The sequence below is a fragment of the Aquarana catesbeiana genome, linkage group LG03 (assembly GCF_042186555.1).
Source record: "Aquarana catesbeiana isolate 2022-GZ linkage group LG03, ASM4218655v1, whole genome shotgun sequence".
NCBI classification, from domain to species: Eukaryota; Metazoa; Chordata; class Amphibia; order Anura; family Ranidae; genus Aquarana; species Aquarana catesbeiana.
In genome coordinates, this window is record NC_133326.1 from 635510940 (window position 1) to 635525772 (window position 14833).

Here is a 14833-nt window from a genome sequence, read left to right on the forward strand (position 1 = left end):
AATTATTTTACTTTCTGCTATAAAACATATCCAGTAAAAAAAATGTAAAAAAAAATCAAATTTCTTCATCAATTTAGGCCAATTTCTACATGCTTTTGGTAAAAAAAAATCCCATGTATATTGAATGGTTTGCGCAAAAGTTATAGCGTCTACAAACTATGGGATATTTTTATGGGAGGCTGACATATATACAGGTGTGTGTGTGTGTGTGTGTGTGTGTGTGTGTGTGTGCTGACATATATACAGGTGTGTGGGAGGAGAGCTGACATATATAGAGGAGTGCATGGGGGGGGGGGGAGGCTGGCATATATACAGGTGTGAGGGGGGGCTGACATATATACAGGTGTGTGTGGGAGGCTGACATATATACAGGTGTGTGTGGGAGGCTGACATATATACAGGTGTGTGTGGGAGGCTGACATATATACAGGTGTGTGTGGGAGGCTGACATATATACAGGATTGGGGATGGGCTGAGTGCAGATTCGGTAGGATGGCCCGTGGGCAGGTCCTGGCGAATGTTGGTGGTCAGGCTCGGGGGGGGGGGGGGGCAGGCCTAAAGCTGTGTAAGGGGCCCAAAAATTTCTGATGGCTGCCCTGGGTGCGGTTTAAAGATATACTGGCAAACCCAAAAGCTCTTGCAGAGAATGCAGTGAAAAACACACTGCAAACATATTAGTATAGGCCTGGAGCTGAAGCGCAGCATAAGAGTAGGGCCAGCATGATGGGGTTTTCCCCATAAGGCTATAGCAAGGTGGGGGTTGTTAAGAAAGTGATACAGTTGGTAGGAGGGTCAAGTATCAGGAGAGATATGATAAGAGGTACCCATTGGAGGATAATAGGGTGGGGCAGGGTGTGGCTGGGTGGTCCTAATGAGTTGCTAGGTGGGTGCTGGTCTGTCAGTATCACTTTGAATTTGGACAGCAACCGAGGAGATTCTCTGAGTGTTTAGCTGTGTCTGGCAGTTAACTGACTTAAGATGGAGGATCTTGACAATATGCTGGCCAGGATTTGCGCGGCGGCGGTTGCCAATGGACCGCAATGGCTACGTGATCAATTGTCTGGACTGTTGCCGGAGTCAGGGCAGGTAATTGCTACACCTGCCCCTTCTACTACACGTGCTAGGAGGTCAAGGCCTCCTGAGCGTTTGAGCCCTGAAATGACTCCGAGGGGGTGTCGCCGCGCTGGGAGCCCAGTAATGGACCCTTCAGCTTCCGCAGCCAAGAGAACGCCTTCTCAGCAGGCTAACGGAACTGGGAGGAATCCTCATCACAGGCGTCCGACGGGGCAAGAAGTGGGTCAGCCACACGATCCCACCCCCCTTCTACAGCTTTACAGGACCATACGGCTGCCTCTGCGGGTGCTACGCCCGCCATTAGAGCAGCCCTGTGGGGGAGAGTAAGTTCACCCAGTGCCGGCCTGATGCCTGGGACGGCTGGGACTGTCAACAGAAGAAGCGGAGGTTACCAGAGGGGAGCCGGCGCAGAGCCTACAGCTCAGCGGGACCTGCGCACAGCTTCTGTCACAAGCCCTAGGCAGAGAGCGCAGCAGGGGAGGAGGAACTCGAAGGAGAACGGAGCGGCGGCCTCCGGTGACGTCATCGGCCGGTGCCTATCAGCGGAGCGCAATACGGGCATGATACATGAAGATGCAGAGCGGTCGGAGGGAGAACTGTCAGCGTCTGAGGAAGGAGAGGAGGGGGCAGATGCCGGCCCAAGGAGAAGAGAGGATGATCAGCTGCAGGGATCCGGAGTGACGGCTGAGCGGTCTGGGCAGCCTGGTAAGTATTATCCATGTGCGTCTTATGTGTCTGCTGTTATGTCGTCTGAGTCAGCTGTTAGTACAGGAATGTTATCACAGGGACAGGTACAGGGGGAAGGGGGGCTCTGTGGCTGAGGAAGGACAGCGAATTATGGGGGGGATGCTGTGATGGGCCTAAGGCAAGACTCTGCTGTTCGGGAGATAGCCTTGCAGGACACAGCTGTGAGGAGGGGGTCCTTGCTAGGGGTGCCGTCGGTGGTGCCGGCAACGGCAGCCGGGATGACTGGTGTGGCTGGACTGCTACAAGCGTTCATGGCAGGTTTCAGTAAAGCACTAGCCAGGTGCGACATGGGGACTAGTGCGACTGGGGTTGTTTCCACGGCGTCTAGTGTGACTGGGGTTGTTTCCCCGGCGTCGGCATGGACAGCTGCGCAGTCTCCGCTAATTGCATCAGGGGATGTGGCCAGGGCTTGACTGGGGGGCTAACGGGAGGGGTATGGGTGACGTCCCCCCAGGAGGGGGCAGGGCAGGCGGTGGTGGCTACATCATCGCAGAGCTCAGCCAAGGTGGCTGAGGAGGGTAAGAAGTCCACGGGGGACACCGAGGGTGTGCGTTTAGCGGACGCAGCTAAATGCGAAGTATATGTGTGCTTCGAGGGACCGCTGGGATCTCACTTGAAACAGGAAGTGCGTGATAGGATTTGGAAAGGTGAGTGCGTGGAGATATTCTCCCTGTTACCCCTAGAAATGTTTAACCTGGACAAGGTCAAGCCGGATGAGAGTAAGAAGGAGGAAGAGGAGAAGAGGCGATACCGGCTTATTCCCAGGACTTTTGGGAATTGGCTACAGGAGTTCAATATTCTTGCCAGTGTCATCGGCGAGAAATCTCCAGATTAGTGCTCCGCGCTGTTTTGTTACGCGGATGCTATTGGTGAGGCACAGGAACCGCGTCACCATTGGCCGGAAAGCGGAAAGGTTTCTGTTGGCAGTTCAATGAAGGGAACTGTAGATTTGGGGGATCATGCCAGTTCCGACATGAATGCTCAGGCTGCGGGGGATCTGATCCACTTGCGAAATGCTTCAAACAAAACAAAGGTAAGTCTGGTGAAGCTGGCAAGAGGGAGGACGCCGGTGAAGGTGGAAAAACTGGCTCCATTCCTAAGTAGGTATCCTGATCAAACGGCGGCACGGCTTCTTTTACATGGTTTTTCTGTGGGTTTTAGGATCCCTTGCACTTTATCCGGTGTTCCTCCTGTCCCTGCTAATTTGTTGTCGGCACGACAACACCATTCAGTGGTGTCGGAGACATTGGCTAAGGAAGTGGCTTTGGGTAGGATGGCAGGCCTTTTCGAAACGCCCCCTGTAGCGGAGTTGGTTGTCTCTCCGTTGGAAGTGGTTCCCAAGAAGGAACCCAATTCTTTCCGGTTGATCCACCATCTTTCGTATCCGCATGGTTTGTCGGTTAATGATGCCATTGACCGCGAGTTTTGTACGGTCTCTTACGCATCTTTTGACAAGGCGGTTAGTTGGGTTCGGAAGTTCGGCAAGGGGGCTCTTTTGGCGAAGACGGATATAGAATCGGCTTTTCGTCTTCTTCCGGTGCATCCCGACAGCTTCCGTTTGTTGGGCTACATGTGGGAGGGTCATTATTTTGTCGATCTCTGCCTGCCTATGGGTTGTGCCGTATCTTGTTCACTTTTTCGAAACATTCAGCTCCTTTTTGGAATGGGTGGTGAGGGATGTGTCCGGTTTGCATTCCATAATTCACTACCTGGACGATTTCTTGGCGATTGGCCCTTCAACGGGCAGGGGGTGCCATATTCTGTTGGCCACGTTGCAATACGTTTTTGAGTTATTCGGTGTACCTTTGGCGCAAGAAAAAAACAGAAGGGTCGGTCACCACGCTGAAATTTCTGGGGATTGTGATTGACACGGTGCGCATGGAAATATGGCTCCCCTTTGATAAGGTGGAGGGCATGCAGGCAGCAGTGTCCTTTGCCCTCGGCTGCAACAAGATTCGCTTGCGTTCCTTGCAGTCATTGTTGGGCAAGTTGAATTTTGCATGCCGCATTATGGGCAGGATCTTCTGCAGGCGTTTGGCTTTGGCCACGTCGGGGGTCAAGGCATCGCACCATTTTGTGCGTTTGTCTAAGGCACACAAAGACGATTTGCAGGTTTGGCAGTTGTTCTCAGCACAGTTCAATGGTAGGTCATTGTGGATGGATGGAATGGTTTCTGCGTGCGACTTGGAGCTTTATACGGATGCGGCCGGGGCAGTTGGTTATGGAGCAATCTTGGGGAGTCAGTGGAGTGCTGGTGAATGGCCGGATTCATGGCGCAAGGCGGACTTACTGGGTAATCTGGTGCTGTTGGAGCTATTTCCCATTGTAATGGTGGTGGAAATTTGGCAGCAGGAATTTAGGAACAAACGGGTTCTTTTTCACTGTGACAATCTGGGGGTTGTACAGGCTATTAACAAAATTTCCGCTTCTTCCCCACCGGTGGTGCGTTTTCTGAGGCATTTAGTGCTGTTTTGTTTGTATTGTTACGTTCGTGCTGTTCATGTGTCGGGTGTGACCAATAATGTGGCTGATGCTTTGTCTCGCTTACAGACCACTTATGGGACATCGCATTCGAACGGTAACAAGGCTCATCAAGGATTCGGTGTGCGTGGCTACGTGGAAGGTTTGGGGGGAGTGGCTTGCACTCAAACGGGAGGTAGGTGGATGTGCTAGCGAAGGTGACTATTTGTGTTTGGTGCTAGAATTCATTGGCATGAATGTGGAAGGTGGAGTTTCCGCATCCAAATTGGGTCAGAAAATGTCGGGCTTGGCTGTTTGGTTTCAATTGTCTGGGGTTGGGGATGTTACCAAGCATGCTTTGGTAAAACGGGTTTTGCGGGGCTACAGGCGGGGTAAGAACACAAGGGATTCCCGCCGCCCGGTTTCATTTAGCATGCTAGGGGCTATCATGGGTGTCATGGGTGAGGTTTGTTCTTCGCATTACGAGGCTGCGCTTTTTAGAACGGCATTTATTTTGGCGTTTTTTGGGGCGTTCAGAATTGGAGAATTGGTGTGCAAGTCAAAATGGGGTGATGGTGGTTTGGACTGGGCTGATGTGGTGCTTAGGGGTGAAGTGGTGTACCTTTTAATTCGCAGGTCCAAAACTGACCAAGGTGGTAAAGTTGCATGGGTTACTTTGGGGGAGGTAAGGGGCTCGCCCTTGTGCCCTGTTCGGGCAGATCGGGAATAGTTGGAGGTCAGGGGCACGGACCGCGGTCCTTTGCTCCAAGATAGTAATGGGTTTGCATTGTCTAGGTTTCAGTTTGGGGCGGTTTTCAAGAAGTGTCTCCTGGCTGCGGGTTTTTTCGACACAGAATTACTCCTCCCATTCTTTCAGAATTGGAGCAGCCACGGAAGCGGCCCGATGAGGCCTGGAAGACAAGCTGGTGTGTCAACTTGGTAGATGGGAGTCACAACGTTTTCAACTGTATGTGCGGCCTCATCTATTGTGAGATTGGATAGGTCGTAGGTAAACATGGTTAAGTGGGGGAAGGAGATCAGGTTTTACGTGTGTTTCTGTTTCTTGTGTTTTTCTTACATGTTGTGGGTATTTAATTGTTGGGTTCTTTTCGTGTGTGTTGGTGCTGGGGATTTGTGTTGTTTATGTTTTGTGTTACTTTACAGGTTCGGAATGTTTGGTGTGGATCCTGGGCCATTCTTATGTTTTCTGGGGGGGCTAAGAGGGCCGAGGTTAGGCAGGATGATCGTCAGTTGGGATTCTCCAGAGAACGGGTCAGGATCAGGTGGATCGGGGTCAGGGGCATGTTGTGGTCGAGGGTTCCATTACGCTAGGCTTGACAGGCCCTCTGACGTACTTCTACTTCATGAGGGAGGAAATGATTTGGGGCTCCGGGCGTCCAGGGAATTATGCAGAGACATTAAATATGATCTCTTAAGATTGCGTACCGTGTTCCCGGACACAATTGTAGTGTGGTCGGACATGGTGGCCAGGGCCTCCTGGCGTTTGGTTATATCTGTGGAGCGGATTAATAGAGCCAGGATCAAGATCAATAAGGCTGTAACAAAAATTTTTGTCCGCAACGGCGGTTTGGCGATTTGTCACAGGGAATTGGAGCAAGATTCGTGGTTGAACTTGAGAGGGGACGGGGTTCATTTGAATGCAGTAGGGATTGATCTTTGGTTCCTGGGCTTGCAAGACGGCATTCAAAGAGCTCTGTGGGTGTGGCGGGCCGCCCAGGCGTAAGGTTTCACGCTGGGCGTCTTGGCAGAGGTCGTAGGGTTTTTGAAGGCGGGGTTAGTGAATTTTTTTTGGAAAAAGATGGGTTGGGCCCATCTATGGTAGGGGTGTACCTGCCCTAATAAGGGCAGGAGTAATAGTTGGCTGTATTGGCTGGTGAATTTGCCTAAATTTGTCCCAGAACTGGCGTAAAGCACGGCTGTGGGCCGTAATAGGCGAGGTAGTGCCAGATACAGAAATTTGAGCAGTCAAGGGTTCCTTCAATAATCCTATGCAGTTTTTCAAGTCAGTTATTTCTTTTATTAAATTTTTGTTATGGTTTGTTTTTTGTGTAATAAAGAGGCTGCTATGGCCATTTTAACCCAAAAACAGGTTGTCTGGCTTAATTATTGTAATTTGGTAAGGTGGTAATTGGGTATTGGGCGATGGCATACAGCCGATAATGTGGGCAATACCCTAATCATGGCTTAATAGATTTAAAAAACATCATTGGACACTGTGCTGCAACATCTGTTGAGCCTACTCACTGTATGATCAACACCACACCTCCCAACTGTTTGAGATGGGAATGAGGAACACCTATTAGCAAAAATCTGTAGGCATAGGACACAACCCCTGCCACACCCACTTAACCACTTTACGCCGGCGCCTCCCGGCCCTTTAAGAGGTTTCAGATGGCGGGTGGTGGGGCAGGGTTTATGATCATGTGATTGACTGTCGACAGAGATCACATAATCAGAAATCTCCGGATTGCAAGAAGTGATCGGCAGCTTTCTGTTAGCGTAACTGTGCCAGGGTGTGTAGGGTGTGCCCTGTCAGCACAGCTGTGTCTGCAAATTGATACGCAAGTATGTGTCTGCCCAGCGCCAAGGCCCACCCTCCAAGAGGCCATATATTTGCGTGCTGCTGGGGCCTAGGGGTTAAAGGAGAATTCTACAAAAAAAAAATTATTAGTTAAAACCACAAGTGCTTTTTTTTTTTTTTACCACAACTATTCCTTTATATTGATTTTTGAAATTTACAAATGAAGCAATTTAGAAATTGGATGAAAGGTTTAACACTGAGAAACACATTTTAAAAGATAAAGAGCGCATTTTATATACAACTATATAGATTAGACCAAAACAAGGGACAAACAAAGAGGAAAGAGGGACAGAGGTGCTTTGTTCCAAATCAGGGACAGTCCCTTCAAATCAGGGACAGTTGGGAGCTATGATTAACACACATATGCCGCTGTCCTAGTATCCACAAAATATGCAATAATGACGACCTCACAAGAACAGCAAGTGTCTTAACATGCATGTACAAATCTCAGTACAAGACTTTGTAAAAATGAAAAAATTGTTCCATTACATAGAATATAATGAACTTAGAGTGCAGTGGTCAGGAGTATGTCATATAAAGCCAAGTGTACAGAGTTCAATGGTCAGGAGTATGACTTACAACACAGTGTCTATCATGTAATGCTGCGTACACACGGTCGGAATTTCCGACAACAAATGTTCGATGTGAGCTTGTTGTCGGAAATTCCGACTGTGTGTAAGCTCCATCGGACATTTGTTGTCAGAATTTCCAACAACAAAAATTTGAGAGCTGGTTCTCAAATTTTCCGACAACAAAATCCGTTGTCGGAAATTCCGATCGTGTGTACACAATTCCAACACACAAAATTCCACGCATGCTCGGAATCAAGCAGAAGAGCTGCACTGACTATTGAAGTTAATTTTTCTCGGCTCGTCGTACTCATTGTACGTCACCGCGTTCTTGATGTTCGGAATTTCCAACAACATTTGTGCGACCGTGTGTATGCAAGACAAGTTTCAGCCAACATCCGTCGGAAATAAATTTTGTTGTCGGAATGTCCAATCGTGTGTACGTGGCATTAGGCCCAGGAGTGTGTAATGCAGCGAAAGTAGGTAACAGCAGTGCATAGAACACAGAGGACAGGGCTCAGAAGTGCATAATGCACAGAGTGCAGGGTGCGTAACACATAATGCAGGAGTGTATAACACAGAAAGTGCAAAGGTCTGGAGTGCATAATGCACAAGGTGAAGGGCTCGGGAGAGCATTTCATACAGAGTGCAGAGGTCTGGAGTGCATAAAGCACAGATTGCAGGGCTCAGAAGAGAATAATACAAAGTGCAAGGGTCACATGTGCATGGCACATAGCGCACTGGGGTCAGGAGTGTGTAATGCAGCGAAAGTAGGTAACAGCAGTGCATAGAACACAGAGGACAGGGCTCAGAAGTGCATAATGCACAGAGTGCAGGGTGCGTAACACATAATGCAGGAGTGTATAACACAGAAAGTGCAAAGGTCTGGAGTGCATAATGCACAAAGTGAAGGGCTCGGGAGAGCATTTCATATAGAGTGCAGAGGTCTGGAGTGCATAAAGCACAGATTGCAGGGCTCAGAAGAGAATAATACAAAGTGCAAGGGTCACATGTGCATGGCACATAGCGCACTGGGGTCAGGAGTGTGTAACACACAGAATGCAGTGGTCAGGAGTCGTTATTGCGCATAGAGTGCAGGACTGCATGATGCACAGGATAGTGATAAGAGTACAAATAAAAAATTACCCTCTCCTCCTATTACAAATCCCCAATCCCATATTCCCCACATTACAGGTCTTCCCCAACAGCTTACATTTCCCACACAGTATAGATTCCGCCCCCACCACCACCACAAACTACCATCCCAGCCCACCTCATCAGTAGAGAGCCTCCCCCTACCTGGCCCAACTCCTCAGTACAGACCCCAAGTGCAGACCATCCCCTCAGTACAGGCCCCCAATCCAGCCAACCCCACAGTACCTTGAAGACCACCTCTCCCCTCAAACCCACTCACGAGATTCTGGAAGTATGGCATGCAGTGGCAGAGGGAAGGCTTCCGCTAAGCTGTGGATTTGAAGAGAACAGAGGAGTAGCCTCCAATGAACCAAAGGCGGAATCTGCATATAAAAGAATTACTATAGCTCACTTATATGCATATCACATTACAGTTGTACTTATATCCAAACTCCATATGAATACACCGTATGCACAACATACAGGGGGCAGAGCCTTTGCTGGACAAAGCTGACTGAGGTGAAAATGTGTTAGGCGCCTTTCACGTGGGCTGTCCGATCAATTTCGCCTGTCCATTTTTCAGGCGGACCTATTCGGACCATCTATTCAGCCCTATGGAGAGGCGGATGTCAGCGCACACATGTCCGCTGACACCCGCTGTCATACCATTCTGTCTGCCAAATCCAGATGGATGGTGCTCCTATTTACCATCCATCTGGTGGATCAGATGAAAATGGACAGGTGATCCGTTTTCACCCAATCTCCCCATAGAGGAGAACGGGACTCTGACAGTGAGTCTCTGCACAGTGAGCGGAAACGGACCTGTCATCCGTCTGCTCAGCAGGGATCAACAGAGCGATCCCCGCTGAGCTAGCGGAGTCTGTCAAAAGGGATTCGCCATGTGAAAGGGGCCTTACACTCCTGCACAATCTGGGATTGTTGAGACGTATGCTATCCGGTGAAACAGGTCAGGAAGGTAGTGCTGAGAGTAGGACCAGAGCTGAAGCTTGTCAGCTGACTAACATTTTAACTGTTAAGACAACATCTGTGCATCTTTTCTTCTAGATTATACTGAGCCATGTAAGGAGGGATGGACACACCCGATTCCAGTAAATGAGGGGAGAGCTTGGAGTGTTGGAGCTGTGCACTTTTCTTTAAATCAATAAACAGAATAACTTACATCACTGATTATGTTGTTTAGTTAACCTTTTTCTGGCCAGAGGTCATTAAAGCCTAAATAATCAGGTTAACTTGAAAATAAGTTTTACGTTTTCAAATGACATTTTAATTGGTACACTGTTTTAATAAAATACTTAAATTTGTTTGTTTTACTTATAGCAAATGGGCAAAAATGTAAAAAAAAAAAAAAATAAATAAAAGAAACAAAAAAATAGGGTTTTTATAACAGCTTACCTGTAAAATCCTTTTCTTTGAGTACATCACGGGACACAGAGCAGCATAGTAATTACTATGTGGGTTATAGGCCACCTTCAAGTGATGCACACTGGCACACCCAAGACAGTAAGTTCACTCCCTATATAACCCCTCCCATACAGGGAGTACCTCAGTTTTTGTAGCAAAGCAATGCACGTATATCCCAGAAAGAGGGGAGGGACCTCTGTGTCCCGCAATGTACTCCAAGAAAAGGATTTTACAGGTATGCTGTTATAAAAAACCTTTTTTCTTTATCGTACATCACGGGACACAGAGCAGCATAGTAATTACAATGTGGGATGTCCCAGAGCAATGCTATCTGTGGGGAGGGAGAAATAAGGAAAGCAGGGCGCCATCAGACTTGAGGACCTATACTGCTGCCTGCAGCACACTGCGCCCAAAGGCGATATCCTCATGCCTTTTTACATCCACCTGATAGAATCTAGTGAATGTATGGATTGAAGACCAAGTTGCGGCCTTACAGATTTGAGCCATGAAGGCTTGGTGATGCACTGCCCGCGAAGCACTAGCAGCCCTGGTGGAGTGCGCTTTGATTTGAAAAGGTGGAATTCTCCTCTTTAAACCATAAGCCTGAATAATCGCTTGCCGAATCCACTTAGAAATAGTAGATTTTGACGCTGCCTGCCTTTCCTAGGACATTCAGGCAGCACAAACAAGACATCAGTTTTTCGAGTCAGAGCAGTCGCCTTCAAGTAGACCTTGACTGCTCTCACTACATCAAGAGAATGTAGTAACTTCTCTTACGTAGAACAGGGTTCTGGAAAAAACAAAGTTAGAACAATATCTTGGTTTAGATGAAAGCCTGACACCACTTTAGGCAGAAAGCTTAGATGAGGACGCAACACCACCTTGTCCTTGTGAATAATTAAAAATTGCTTTTTACAAGAAAGAGCAGCCAACTCTGATACCCTTCTTGCAGAGGATATAGCAACCAGAAAAAAGAACTTCCTTGTCAAAAGGATCAAGGGAGTATGCCGTATCGGCTCAAAAGGCAGCTTTTGTAATAGCGACAAAACAAGTCCCAGGGGTTCAAAGGTGACCTAACCGATGGATTAAGCCGCGTTACCCCCTGTATAAAAACACGGACCAAGGAATGCAAAGCAAGTGGTCTTTGAAAGGCCGAGACCTGACCCTTGATAGTACTCAAGGCCAGCTTCATCTCTACCCCTAATTGCAGAAAGGCAAGAATTCTACCTATGACATACTTCTGATGATGCCAACCCTTGGATTCACACCAGGAAACATATGCCCTCCAGATTCTAATAATAACTCTAATAATATATGACTCTGAGCTACTCCACATCTGACTTTGAGAGGTTATATCTAGATCCTGCCCCTCTCCGCCATCTACTGTCCTTAATGTACAGGATGCTGATTAAGCCCCAAGACAGCTATATACCTCCCTTTCTACTGAAGTGGGAAAACGACCTGAATCTGGCCTTTTCAAAGGACCAGAGAGAAAGCATTTAGTTTTTTGCTCACCGCTCCTCAATCGCGAGTAGGTTTCAGGAAGTGGGGATTAAGATGCTGACCCGCTGGTATAGAGTACCCACACTCCTACATAAGATCTACCCTTCAGTTCCCTCTACCTGCTGGCGATGTCAACAATCTGACAGTACGCTACTGCAAGTATTCTGGACATGCCCTCGGGTCCGCCCCTTCTGGGACGATATCAGACGGGTGATTTTTAGACTGACAGACATTTCACTGGCAGATGACCCCGCGCTATTCCACCTCACGCTAATGCCGGGCGTCGTTATAAACAGTCCCTAATGATCCATCTTCTTAATGCCGCTAAAACATGTATCCCGCAAAAGTGGAAAAGTACAGAACCCCCTACTATTGGTCAATGGATAGCTGTGGTGAATGAAATTAACCTGATGGAACAATTGACGGCCGCATTACATCGAAAAGAGGAAAAATTCAATAAAACCTGGTTCTACTGGCACGAGTTCCGGTTCTCTCAAGACTACAAAACCTCAAAACCTATGTGACCAATTGTAGCAATTGTAACTGTGCACAATTCCATAACCACCTGCTTTTACAACCACCCCCCCCCCCCCCCTTTTTTTTTTTTTCCTTCCCCTAACTCTATTCCCTCCTCTTCTTATCTCTATTGATCCTGCTTTCTCCGCCTATCCTTACCTGTCTGTCTTCTATTCTCCGTGACGCAGTGCTTCTTTGTTATGCTTGAAAAATTGTTTGGGTGCACCTGACTTGTGGCAATTACAAAGTCTTATTTTGATGTTTCTATACTCAGTCCCACATAGGGGAGCTGGAGCTATACTAACAACTACCGATTCACTAGGCCCCTATTAGGGGTTGCTATGTTCTTATTGTTGTGCTCATTAGCCCATTCTTAACGTACAAATGTTTGTAAGTTCTTGGACTTTGCCCTTTCTGTTGTACTCAAAAAAAAAAAAAAAAACCTTTAAATGAAATTACATATACATACACATATATATATATATATATATATATATATATATATATATATATATATATATATACACTCTGGAAGCTGGTTTCCTTGCATTAACCAAGGTAGATACCACTGACCCAGAAAAGCCTGCGATTCTTCAGAATGTGGGTTTCAATAGCCAAACCGTTAAACTTAAGAGTTTGTAAGGTAGGATGGAATACTGGTCCCTGCGAGAGCAGGTCTGGACGTGGTGGAAGGGTCCATGGGTCCCCTACCGCCATTTTTACGATCTCTGCATAGCAAGATCTTCTGGGCCACGCCGGGGCTACAAGAACCACCGGCTTCCTTTCCTGCTTGATCCTGCGAAAAAGCCCTGGTAGCAGCCGAATAGGAGGGAATGCATAAGTCAGCGAAAACTGATCCCACGGGGTCACCAACGCATCTGTCCCGCATGCGAGTGGATCCCTTGTCCTCGACACAAAGTTGTCCAATTTCTTGTTCAACCTGAATGCGAACAGATCTACGTCCAGGATCACTCATCTTTAGCATACGGCCAGAAAGATATCGGGGTGAAGAGACCATTCCCCTGGGAACAACTGCTGGCGACTCAAGAAGTCCGCCTGCCAATTCTCTATTCCTGGAATGAAGACTGCCGATAGGCAAAGTTACATGCTTCTAGGTGATTGATATAAGCCACTGCTGTGGCATTGTCGGATTGGATCCTGACAGGACAATTCTGTAAGCTGAATGTCTAGGCCCTCAGAGCCAAGCGTGGCGCCCAAATCTCTAGAATGTTGATGGGCAAGGTCTTTTCGGTTCTGGACCATTTCCCTTGGACAGTCGCATCTTCCAAGACTGCTCCCCAACCCGAAAGGCTAGCATGTGTTGTTAGCACCTTCCAGGTAACTGGTATGAAGGATTTCCCCTTCTGCAGATTCTTGGTTATCCACCACCAACTGAGGCTCTGGCGCACCTTTGAAATCAGAGGCATTGGGAAATCTAGAGCTTGAACCTTTTTGTTCCAAGCAGCTAGGATGCTGTTTTGCAACAGTCTCAAATGAAACTGGGCATAGGGAACAGCTTCGAATGAAGCCACCATCTTTAACAACCTCATGCAAAGGCGAATGGAAGGATCTTTCTTCGTCCTGACCACCTGGACCAGCTCCTTTATGGCGCTGATCTTTGCCTGGTCCTCCGTGGGGATTTCCATGATCACCCCTTGAGACAACAGCCGATCTAATGTCAGAAACAGAGTTTGTCTTTTCCCTGGATCTTTGGGAACGTTTGACCTAAAAAAATGAGGTGATGGAAACTGTTTGTAACCTAGAGCTATTGTGGAGATGACCCATCTGTCCTGAAACTCTTTCTGCCACACTTCTGAGAAGTGCAGAAGTCTTCCTTCCCACCCGTGCGAGCGGGGGCACCCCTTCATAAAGAGGCCTTAGAATCCTGTTTTGTAGGTTTCCGCCCCCAGGACTTCTTCTGTCCCTGGGCTTGACCTTGAGGTTTACCTCTTGAACCTGACGGCGGAGGCCGTCGCTACTGTCTAGAGGCTGTTGCCCCTGGCCTTTTTAGGAGGAAGATAATGCCTATCTGGGTGATCCCACTCAGCATATATAATTTGCTCCAACAATGGATGAACAGGATAGGCATGCAAAGCCTGAGGGGGTTTTTAGCCGTGCAAAGCCACGCCCCTCTCCCTCCCCCAAACACGCCGCTCTTTATTTAAAAAAAGGCTAATTCCTATGGGCGCTGTTCGGATCCTCCGCTCGGATGGATCCGGCATGGGGGGAGGAAGGAGGAGGAATAAAAAAGGAGCCGCCGCGATCCCCGAGGGGGGGTGGGGAGGCATGAGCCGTCCACCGTAGCCTCCATACTCCTATCTCCGGGGGGCATTGCGGGGGGGGGGTGGTGCTGGGTCTCTTCATGGGACACAAAGAATCCCCCCCCCCCCCCAATATCTTCCTGGTGGCTAAGACTGACTGACTGACTGAAGCATGACTGTCTCCTGCTGACACTGAGCGAGATACTGAGGGAGCATGGTAAAGGTATGTGCTTTCACACCCTCTAGGCATGATAACATTTATTTTACAATCCATAAGTGAACTTGGAGTTCCTTAGGATTCTTCACTTACCTTTTCCCACCACATTCTGCTGGTAACCAGACAGACCCAATCTTCACCCCTCATGGCGGGCTAGGTTTAAAAAACCTTTAACGGGTCCCTTTTTATCGGTGTTCCACTCCCTTGGACCTGTATAGCACCCTGCCAGAAAAAAAAAAACTTTGGTTTTAGCTGCATGACCAAAGCACTGGATCCCAGGGTCCAGCCCTCCAACAGAGGCGTTACAGACAAAACCTCGTTCTTCCTT